Source organism: Alosa alosa, chromosome 17, assembly GCF_017589495.1.
Source record: "Alosa alosa isolate M-15738 ecotype Scorff River chromosome 17, AALO_Geno_1.1, whole genome shotgun sequence".
Lineage (NCBI taxonomy): Eukaryota > Metazoa > Chordata > Actinopteri > Clupeiformes > Clupeidae > Alosa > Alosa alosa.
Genome location: NC_063205.1, coordinates 26,273,703 through 26,285,891, shown reverse-complemented (window position 1 = coordinate 26,285,891; position 12,189 = coordinate 26,273,703). Strand labels below are relative to the sequence as shown.

Here is a 12,189-nt window from a genome sequence, read left to right as displayed (position 1 = left end):
GGCAAATCTAATAAACGTTCAGGTTACAATACAGAAAGTGGAGTGGTAGTATGTGCTTTTCAGTTTAAATATAGTCTATGGGACTCCTTTACAACACAGGATGTACATTTGTCTATGCTTTGCCTCTATCTAGGACAGTGTTTCTCAAACTTTTTCAGACCAAGGACCACTTAAATAGAAACCTCACGGACAACCTAGCTAAAAAATAAAAAACGGTAGACCTACTTCATCAGTATATTACACAATAAGCGTACTCACTGAACAACCTCATTGTCTTGGCACCTTACTTATTGTGTCAGATGATTCATTATTTAAACTGGTGTACAGTAGCTTACATAGGCAGTGTTGCAGAACTGTTTGGATTTACATCCAAGTTGGTTCAATGTTGCAAACAATTCATCTATATTATATTTTACCACGTCTACCCGCAGACCACTTGGGATAGCTTGCAGACCACCAGTGGTCCCCGGACCACACTTTGAGAAACACTGATCTAGGCCTATGCCTTTAGTTATAAAGTCTGAGTGTTTATGGTTAATTCACAACTCCCCCTGATGCCAAAGGTACCCGTCTTATGCTTTTGTCTGAAATACAGTCCAGATCATAGATTTAAAAACAATAGATTGGACACACGCACACATACACACACACACATACAGTACTGTACGCACACACACACACACACCTGTCCTCAGCAGATGACGTCTATTCAGTCTGCTACACTTATGGTAGAGTCTTGCAGTTACGTCATTGTTCATTCTTCAGGCATGACCACATGCTCAGGTGTGTGTGTGTGTGTGTGTGTGTGTTTAGCAGCGAATAATAACATCATGACAGCATGAGACTAAGCCTGTGGTTGGAACATTTTTCTCCCTACTGATGGAAAGTGAACATGATCCTTCTCTGACAGGTCTGAAAGTAGCAGCATGTCCTAGTGACCCAGCCAAACACACACACAGACACAGAAACGTTCACACACACAAATGCATACACACACATATACACACACACACACCATTGATTATTGCAGTAACTAATTCTTGTCTAACATGTCCATCAGAATGAACATTATGGATCCATGTCCAGTCCAGACTTTGACCAAGACACCTTCCACAGTTCTATAACCAGAGGTTAGCTGAATGTTGAAAATACAGATTAGCACATAGTAAATAGATGATTTTTGACATTTCAGGGACAGTGTTGAATAGAGAGTGTTGGTGTTGCTTTACAGTAACACCACACAGTTATAAAATAGCACTGCTAGTGTTGCTTGTGACTCACTTAAATTGTCAAATCAGAGTGTTAAGGTATTTAGTAACACCTGTGCTTGGCCTACTATGGCTGCTGTGAAAAATGTCCTTTGGAATAGTACAACTTCAGAATAGGGGTGCACTATGTTTTGTACTGGCCGCCTCTTTTGTACGCTACGTCTGGAGTGAAGCTGTATTGTCATTTAGTTGGCTCAGTATTGCTCATACTCTCTCTGGGGGCCCCCTATCAGTGCTGGGCCCTTAGAATCATCCTAACATCCCTCTCCTCTTGTGCCACCCCTGGGTCAAATGTTCAGTACTCTTTAGCAGTGATAAAAGTAGTGGATTGGGGTTTGTATCAGTTTGAATAGTGCTATGATGTGGCACCCCCATAAATCTGCCATGTATTTGTCCTCTATGAGCCTGTGTGGTGATGGCAATGCTCATGTTGAGTGATGTTGGTGAGCTGCTTCTAGGGATTTATATTATTTTTTTATCTTATTGTGGCTTCTTGAGATGTGTACATGGTAGAACAACTGATGGGCAAAATTACTGTGTAAGTGATTTTCAGAGTATTGTCATGGGTGAAAATAATGCCTGAACATTTCTTCATACATCTAATGAATTTCTCTTTGCTTGCTGAAACCTTGATGTTGTCACGCCACCTAGTGGTGTATTTTTGTGCAACTGTATGGGTCACATATTGTCCACTAGGAAGCAACAGTGAGTCAAAGATTGTGTGTGTGGCATGATCTAGAAATCCAGGATAATGGGTTTTGTGTTTTCCATGTTTTCCATTGTAGTGATGTTTTATGTGCTTTGCCATGTCTCATATTTATTTCTCTCATCACATCCGCTTGTACTTTTACTTCCTGTGTCCTGCACCATATCGTCCTTTGTTTACCCTTGACATGTGTTTTTTTGTTCCTTGTCTCTCCGCCCCTCACCTTAGCCTTATTCTATTTCTTTCTCAAAGTCGAGGATCCTCAAGCATTCATGCTTGGTAGAACTGTGCCTTGAAGAATCCCACCTTGACTGAGAAACAGCCCCTGTCTTGTGTTCTTTACCTTGCTGAAATATTTTGTCGGTTTCTTGTGAAAGGTTTGTGACAGTGTTTTGTCTGCTTCATTTTTAAGATGATGTAATGTTCTAGTTAAGTAAAGTTAAGTAAAGTGCTGCTCCTGTCAGGTTTTCTACAAAGGTTTCTGTGTGAAGAAGACACATTCCAGTTGCTTAAGCAACAGGGCCTGTTTTTTTTTTCCAGACACTACACATAATTAACACAACACTACATCCAAGTAGCAGAATCCCTCAGATCTTTAGCAAAATGAAACACTTCAATCAAAACTATACAATTATTTATCAAAACACAATTAATGTCAAATCTCAAACACATCCATTATATGATCTGATTGTGTTTGGATCAGTTACACACTAATGTACTCATTGTAAAACACATTTGACAAAACACATTTTCTGATAAAGCATGCTTGATTATTACTGTTATTATTATTATTTTCAGAAATATTGTTCAGTTTCTGTACAGTCTCGGCCTGTATTTCTGTTCACTTACAAAACTACCAATTTATTTCTTCATATAGAGAATATTTGAATTGGATGCAATGGAAAGACTCCATGAATATATATTTGTGGATGAAGCGGGTTTTGATTTAGCCAAGAGAAGAAGGAGGGGCCAGAACATAGTTGGTCAGCGAGCCATTGTTGAAGTCCCTGGCCAGCGTGGTGGCTGTCAGGATCCTGCCTGGATGGAGTGACTTTGTGCCACCCTGGTGGCCATTTTGTGTAGTGTCCTGTGTTTAGTTTTGCCTGTTCCCATGTGCTTTGTGTTTACCTGCCTGTCACCTGTCTTTGTCTCCGCCCCATCTCCTTATTTGGTCTGTGCTTCCTGTCTTGTTAGGTTTCCCCCCGTTTCTGCTTGCACACCTGGTCCCCGTTATTGTCTCGTTGGTCTCGTACAGTCCTCTGTCTTTCTGTTAATTGGTCTGTGTATTTCTACCCTCCTGTTTCTCTGTTTCTTGTTGGTTCGTCTCTCTGTTCACCCTGTTGAAGTCCTGTCTGCCTGTAAGTTAGTGATGGACTACTGGCCAACAAAAATAAAACGGAAGAAAAATTCCAAACACAAAAGAAACCAAAAATGCGCCATTTGGTCCGATACATTCATACTTAGCCTACACAGGTGTTAAGGAATACAAACGACCCCTTTCTGTTGAAATATTAGTCGTTTGCAACAAATGAAGTGTGAGGTGATCTGTGAAAATTAACTTAACACAAGGCAAGATTCGAACCTTGGTCGTATGTGTGAAAATCAATTAAACCTATTAAACAATGCTTCAACAACGGTTTGACGCTTTACATCCTATAGTACACTATTCATTTGTTTCATTTGGAGAAAATCTTAAGTAAGGCCTAATGGTAGTGCATTCCTGTGTGACATTGGATAAAAAATGAGTTAGGCTACTACTAGAGAGCAGGGCATTGAATGTGCTTTTGTAACTGATTGTTTTTCATGAGAACAGAGGACATTGAAAGTGCTTTGGTAACTGTAGTGTTTTTCATGAACAAAGTGCTTTGGTAACTGGGTAGTGTTTTCATGAACAAAGTGTTTTAGTAACTGGGTAGTGTTTTTCATGAACAGAGGACAGTGAAAGTGGTTTGGTAACTGGGTAGTGTTTTTCATGAACAGAGGACGGTGAAAGTGCTTATGTAACTGGAAGTGATGAGGTGATTGTGATTAACTGTACAGTGCTTGGTGTAACATGGGAGGGGGGCCTTTGGGCTTAAACGGTTTCTCTTTTTAGAAACTATTTCTCCAGCCTTTGAAAAAACACGCTCACAAGGCACTGATGAGGCCGGTGTACACAAAAATGTCTTGGCAAGGACAAACAGGTTTGGATACATGGCTTTGCGCGTAAGCCAATATTTAAGCGGATCTTCTAGTCTGTGTAGGTATGGTTCCTTCAGGTATCTCTGAACCTCCACCATAGCATCAGCACTAGAACTGTGCATCTGTTTGGTGTGCTGCACAGTGGCATCTAAATGGTGCCACAGTTGACCTAAGGAAAATGGGCAAAAAGGTTATTACATGTAATAATTACACACCAACACGGTCTACAACACTAAGAACATACCAGAGGAGGTGGAAGGTCTCTCATCATCCCCAGCTGTTGATAGCTGTGTTGCTGGAGGGGTTGGTGGTGGTGTTTGTTGTGCTATGATGAAAGCACACTCAGCAGTGGGTCTCTTCACCGCCTCATCAGCTTTGGATGGACTGAGGAAGCCCAGTGTTTTGAAGCGTGGGTCCAGCAGAGTTGGCAATGTTAGGATGCTCATGCTTTGAAATTGCTGCAATTTTTCTCGGACCTGCCGATACATGAGTTCTGCCAGCTGTTTGGCCATCTCGGATTTCTTTTGGGGAATTTGTTCCCCAATGGCAAAGTCCAAACAAAACATTTTCATCAGTGGAATGATTTTGGAACCACACACCTTCTCTTCTGACAACTCAATAGTGGCCTGATTGAATGGTGAAAGCACACCCAGGCACTCCTCAATGTCAAACAATTCTGTTGACGTCAGTGCCGTGGTGTCAGTCTGCATGGAGGCCATGGCTGCACCCACAGCTTCTCTCTCTGAGTGAAGCCTCTCCAGCATGAGAAATGTGCTGTTCCAGCGGGTGTCAACTTCTTTCATCAACTTCCGTATTGGTCATCCCAAGTGCTCCTGAATCTGCACTTGGGATGACCAGAAGTCTTTCCTTTACACAGGACAAAACAGTACAAATATCACATATACAATACAGTAAGAGCAAAACAATACAACCTGGTTATATATGATGCCTGAAACTAAGTGCATAGCATGCAACACTAAATATAACATAACATAACTTAGCAGTGGTGCTGCACCTGAACAGATTAACAATCCTTCTACCTTTTGCCCGCAGTTCTGAAAGTCCAACAGTCTGTTCAAGAGCTTTTTAACCATCAAATTCATACTATGTGCAATGCATACAGTCTGTTTTAGGTTTAGCTCCCTGCCACAGGCAAGCATATTTGCTGCTGCATCTGTTACGAGGCAAGTAACTTTGTGTCTAATGCCCCACTCCTCCATAATAGCAGCTTTGGCTGCTGCCAAGTTCACAGCTGTGTGTGACTGTGGGAAATGACAGACTCCAAGCAATACCGTATTTAGTACATTTCCCTCATTAAGAAAGTGGCAAGTTATGGCCAGGTAGGCATCCATGTTCATAGATGTCCATATCAGCAGTGAGGCTCAGTGCAGTAGCCTGCTGGACACGAGCCTAAAGGCCCATTCACACCAAGAACAATAACGATAACTATAACCATAACGATAAAAGTGTTCACACTGAACAACGATAAACAAAGTCTCTTTATGTTAATAAATGTGAGGGCTAAAATCTGATGGGCTCATTTTATCATTGTGAAAATCATGGCCTTCATGTCAAAGCCCATTCATATTAATGAAAACGAGTATTTATTTAGGACACTTGTTTAATGGCCTTCAAAAAGTTTTGAATAAAAGAAGATATATTTTGTGAGCAAATGTCAATAATAAAATAGGCTATATACCTGTCTGGTAGGTAGAACATATGTAGGGTTCAATTTGTTTACAAACCCCCTGAAGCCTTCATCCTCGACCAAGGTGAATGGCTGGCTATCCTTCACCACCATATCAACCAAAGCCTCATCCAGCTGTTTTTTTGTGGAATCTAGGACTAAACAACAGGAGGACAAAACAATTTAACAAATCACAAAAACAGTATATACAGCATACTTATAAATGCCATATAAAGAAAAATGTTGCAAACACACCATGGCTAGTTCCAGGATCCTCTCTTATCTCGTGTAAGGCACGGTAATGCCTCAACATGGAGGAGGTGTTATTATTATAGCCAAGCACCTTGGCACAGATCAAGCATCTCACCTATGGATGACCAAACCCCTTAAATGAAAACATACCAACAACGCAGTAAAGTAAAAATAAACAATAAAAAATGCATTATCCATAACGTACATGAAACAACAACATACTATTTTATATAGCCCAATGTTAATGCTAGGAAGGAAATAATATCCTAACCCATACCTGTCAACACTCCCGTTTTTCCCGGGTTTCTCCCGTATTTCAAGGTCATCTCCCAGCACCCTCCCGTAATTTGCATGGCCATCAAACTTTCACTGTTGTGAAATTGTTGGGAATTTAATTGATTAACACATCACATAAACTGTTATTGAGTGTTGTTGATACACTGAACTTGTTCCCTCGGAACCAAATCTGACAGCAAGCAGCTTTGGAGTTTTGGAAGTAGGCTGCAGGCAGGCAGCTAGTGGATACATAACTGGCATGCGTAAGGTAATGGTAAGGTAAAAGCAACGACCGAAATGCAGTGTTGAAACACGTGTACGAAACGTATTAAATATGCAAACACAGATCCGGTATAAACACTGACACCCCCCCCGAAAAAAAATCTCCCGTTTTTGGAAAGCTAAATGTTGACAGGTATGTCCTAACCTTACTGACTATCTATCTTATTGGGAGAAATAAGATCGAAGTGCTCCCAAACAGGTGAATACTATCTCTTCCTAGCTTGCTCCATCTCAGACAACTCACTAAACGCACCGCAAAAAACTCTCAAACGACGACAACCAACCAACGACTAACAACAACCCACGAGTATCATCCGGGTATGGGACATCTTTATACTCGGAGCGTCCCGCCAAAAGTGAACCACCAGTCGAAGCAGTGGAGTCAAACGAGGCTTCGAACGTCACATCAAACAAGGTTTTGAACGTCATATCACCAATACAACTCAAGCCTCGATACGGGGCTTTGCTTGGAAGGGCTTGACGTTCTCGACACACGCTTCGGAGCCTCGGTATCAACCGTAACATCACTAGTGCAAAGCAATGTATCGCACACAAATCTATTCATCCTGAGCAACCAAATTGTCATGGTGTGGGCACACCCTTTTTCCTATTGCCTGTGTATTAAATAAAGTATTTTACGCTGCTTGTGTTTACCTATGCACACACAACTCACACACACATAACTTTGTGTTCAACTATTCAGTAGTTCTTTGGGTTAGTGATGACAGTGAATGCCCCAAATGAGTGTAAAGAAATCACTGAGTGCAATAGTGTAGGGCTTATGGGACTGGGAGTGCAATAGTGTAGGGCTTATGGAACTGGGAGTGCAATTGTGTAGTGCTTATGGAACTGGGAGGGCAATTGTGTAGGCCTAGTGCTTATGGAACTGGGAGTGTGGAACAGCAAACTGCAACAAGGATGGGAACATTTTTACTGATTTTTATTTAGAAACAAAAGTTTTTTGACAGTATTTGGATTGAGGCGGTTTCTCTTTTTGTAAACCACCTCTCCTGCCTTAGAAAACACCCTTTCACAGGGCACCGATGATACTGGACAACAAGAACGTAAGTGCCAGCTTATATAAATTGGGATATTGAAGCTGTTGCTTGTTCCAATAACCCAGCGGATCCTCAGTCCTTGCCAGATTTGTCTCTGACAAATAACGGTCCACCTCAATTGTTGCATCTGCGGTCACACTGGAGCTCCGTCTGCTGTTATCCACTGTGCTGTCCAGTAGATGCCAAAGGTCACCTATAATTATACAAGGGAAAACACTCACTTCTCAATGGTTCACATTACATGACATTACAAATGTGAAAATTCACATAAGACATAGACTACTTACCACAGGTTGAAACGGGGCTTCATCTGCAACGTCCCTTTTTGCTCGACACAAGCTCCGGAGCCTCGCTTCAGATGTCACATCACTACTGTAAGTAGTAAGTTAAGTTTGTAGTAATAAAACGTATTCGCTTGAACCTTGGTCTGAAGGAGTCTTGCTCTTGCTCTCTTGCTCATGGGGTTCTCCACCACCATGTCACACTGGGGCCATAACACTCAGCACCTTTCTTACTTTTCTTGCAGGTCTTCAGGATGCTTTGGTAGCTCGGCAGAATGAGTTGAATGACCAATATTGTCATGTCATAATTTGGGACAATGTCAGTTTCAATCGTGGGGCAGTCGTGGCCTACTGGGTAGGGCTTTGGGCTTGGAACCGGAGGCTTGCCGGTTTGGTCCCTGACCAGTGGGAATGGCTGAAGTACCCTTGAGCAAGACACCTAACTCCTTACTGCTCCCAGAGCGCCGCTGTAGCAAGGCAGCTCACTGCTCCGGGTTAGTGTGTGCTTCATCTCACTGTGTGCTCTGTGTGTTTCACTAATTGGCCTAGAAACCTGATTTACATCGTGCTGCTCAAATAAGGAAAAGCCCCATTCCGCAATCCGATAGAGGAGTTTTTCTCGAGTTGGAGATGGAAGGTGTATGACAGACAACTGTATATCAGGGTTGATCTCCTACGGGGCAAGGAAGAGTCATAAACGAAGAGTTGTGTCGAGACTGGATACGCCACACAAGAGCCTTCTTCCCCCGTTGCCTCGGAAGGAAGAATATTGTCTGTGATGTTGACGGAAGTCCTGTGGCCTGACCCAGGCCTAAGGCATGATGAGGCCCAGTGAGCAACCTGTTTTCTTTATTTTCATTGTGATTTTATTTTTTAAATTAAATCAATAATTAAACATTCCTCCAGGAGCCCTGCCCTGAACACTGTGTCTTCCATGCTTTTGCATATGTGTCTTCTCAGGACACTGACAGCTGGGAACATCATATCGGTGACTGTTGGTGTGCTCAATGCTCTTGGGAAGATTGACAGCAAGCATCATTTCCGGGGTCCAAGCTCGTTGCAATTCCAGCCCAGGCCCCATGCAATTATCCTTGAGGGAAGCATTGTAATGGACAATATTTCAGACTTGCCCCTGGCTGTTTGCCTCCTGTTTGGCCTCACATACGCTTTACATCTCGATTATCCCAAATGCATGTCAAATACCCTGAGAGTCATCCAGTCAGCCATACTGTACTCGGATTGGGAAGCAAAACCATCCCACGGAATTTGCATTTAAATAATTGACAATCGAATAACTCAGTCATCCTAAATATTGCATTCTCATAGCTTCACAAGAGTGAAACTTGCAATCTCTTAATTTTTAGAAAATCAAAATACCACTTTGTAAATCTCCTGACAACAGACCAAACAACTATTTTCAATCCAATAAAAAAAGTAACTATCGGGTCATTTTTGTCTAGCCTGATGTAGTCATACTCAATTCTAGTCAGAATATGAGTGTGATACTGCTCCATTGGGACGTGTTTTAACCGATACAGGGGGAGAATGCGTCTGCACTCAAGTGGATAGACCTAACCAATCAGAGCAACGGAATTGCTTACTGTGAGGTGTAGGAAGAAGACACACAAACCATCCTTCTTCTCCACAAATGCCATTGTTTTCTGGTCTTTTGTAAAGGTTAGTGCCGTCAATAACTCCTGGGAAAGGCTGTCGCAAATCCCTCGAACAGGTGGTCAATCAGAGATTTCAAACGAACGAGGGAACATGTCACAATGCAACAGCGCTGTTTTCCCTTGTTGAAAGTGAAACCACGAGTTTTCCCACATCTCAACTTTGGCCAAAGTTTTCAGAAATAAATGTTTTTAGTGATAAAACCTTGTTAAATAATATGCATTTTCCATATGGGGTCTTAAAAGCCATGTCTCTTTCTAACCACAGCGTTTTTGTCTCAAACATAAGCCTAATCTATGTGTGCTTAGATGACGTGATGGACAGGTGAGCAACAGCGGCTGGTCTATCATTTTTAAGCCAGATTTGATTGGTCCGCCCGATTTAGGGCGAGCATACTTGCTCTACAATAGACCTCTGAAGTTCACCTACAAAAAAGCTGCCATCTTTGACATCCGGTATCTGGCGATTTGTCCTATGGGAAAATAACATGGGGATTTTGAATTATCGCACCTGTTAAACTCTTGCAGGGATGAATAAGTCTGAAATGCAGACGTTTTCCTGAACACACTTTTGTCCTCAGCCTTCGAGTGGATACTGTGATCTCCGGTACGTGAAGGCGGCACACTTAGATTTTTGCTACCCCTGAGCTAACTTGCAATGTTGCCATAGGTAGTTAGCTTCAATTAACAACCGGATCTCCTTATATGGGCAAAGATGGCCGTTTTGGTTCTTTTTTGTAGGCGAACTTCAGAGGTTTACGGAGCAATGCCAGACCGAACTTCCCGACCTCAAATGTTGTGGGCTGGATTAAGTTCGGACCGGCACCCAGGCTAATGTTTTCAAAATGCAATTCTACATTGCACAATTGACAGTTAAATGATGAAACTGAAAATTAAAAATTAAATTGCCATTGAAATTTTGAGACTGAAGTACCATGGCAAAATGGAATTCAATTCAATCCATGTTTATTCTATTTTTTAACCAAAATTATTCAAATTGATTTTAAGATTGCATTGTCACTATTTGTTGGAAATTATTGCAAATTGCAATATTAAATTGCATAATGAATTGGCAATTGCATTCTCATTTGAATTATGCAACATATACTGCTCAAAACAATTAAGGGAACACTTCAATCATACACTGGATTGGTACTCTGACGCTGTTTGGCTCTGAGCACAAGTAAAACTTTTGAGGTGAGACATTCTGTGAATGTAGTTTGAGAATGGAGAAAAGGGTGGAAGGTTTCAAAAAATGTGTATTGAAAACTGTGTGTTCCCTTCATTTTTTTGAGCAGTACCAGTATTTATGCTTCCATAAACAGGAGTTTCATCAATATCTGACTCCTCTTCCTGCTGCAAAATATCATCACTCCAATTATCAGCAGAGTTCCAGAAGCAATGTTGCAAAATCTCCATTCTGGCTGGAGTTTTTGGGAAGAATCATTTTCCGAGGCGAATTCTCCGTTTGCATGTAAACAAAGAACACGATCGCTTCTCGATCAAGTGTAGTATCTGTTCTTATCAGTTTAATATTTGATACATCCTCTACCCGAGGACTATATATGAATCTGATTTTTGGAAAAGGGAGACGAAAGAAGGGGCTTGCTTCGTCCGCTCCACGCATCAACCCAGTATTGCAGCGACTCCAGGAATGGAGTGCACGTCCCTTGGGGGCAGTTGTGGCCTACTGGTTAGGGCTTCGAGCTTATATCCCCGACCAGTAGGAACGGCTGAAGTGTCCTTGAGCAAGGCACCTAACCCCTCACTGCTCCAGGTTAGTGTGTCCTTCACCTCACTGTGTGTTCACTAATTCACAGATGGGATAAATGCAGAGACTAAGGGCCTGTCCCAATACCTCCCCTTCCCCTAGATTTTTGCCCTAACCCTCGTTTTAGCGTGTGCACATGTAGGGGTAGGGTGTCCCACCTCACGATTTCTGGCCAGCGAAATTTCGCCTCAGGGGCGTGATTGCCAAACCGCTAACCTTTTGACTGCAGTGTCTAGCCAGTGGTGGCAAGCAAGCTAATTATGCTAATCAGCTAGTTCAAACGTTTGAGTACTTAATGAAGATATCCAGTGGTCTTTATGTCTCGACTAAATTGATGTTGCCTATAAACAACAATTCATATTCATAGAAACAACAAGGTCAGTAAGACATAATATATTTCATACCTGTGTTGCAGCATGTAGCCTAGCTGTCTATCTCCCCCGCGTACCGTGGGTCAGGTATTTTCGCCGTCTTGCGTGTATATGTCACTTAATGTGCATTTCTATACAAACCAAGACGGCGGATTCCTAAAGAAACGCAAGCACCCACACCATAGGTGTATCTAAATTAGCTATGTACCAAAAATAACATCTTACCGTGACAGCTGTAAACAGTGTTGTAAGGCTGCGTGTACACATCCGCTTGGAGCTCCAGTGGAATTTTAATTTCATGACGAGAATTCTCGGTCTAACTGTTCATGTGCTGTTGAAACGGCTTAAAGGGGTCATAGAATGCAAAACCGAGTTTACCTCGTCAT

General features: G+C 42.0%; 1 pseudogene; it reads left to right on the top strand.

Annotated features, from left to right (window-relative positions):
• Nucleotides 1-11,151: 11,151 nt before the first annotated feature.
• LOC125311093 lies at nucleotides 11,152-11,329 on the top strand (annotated as a pseudogene).
• Nucleotides 11,330-12,189: the final 860 nt, after the last annotated feature.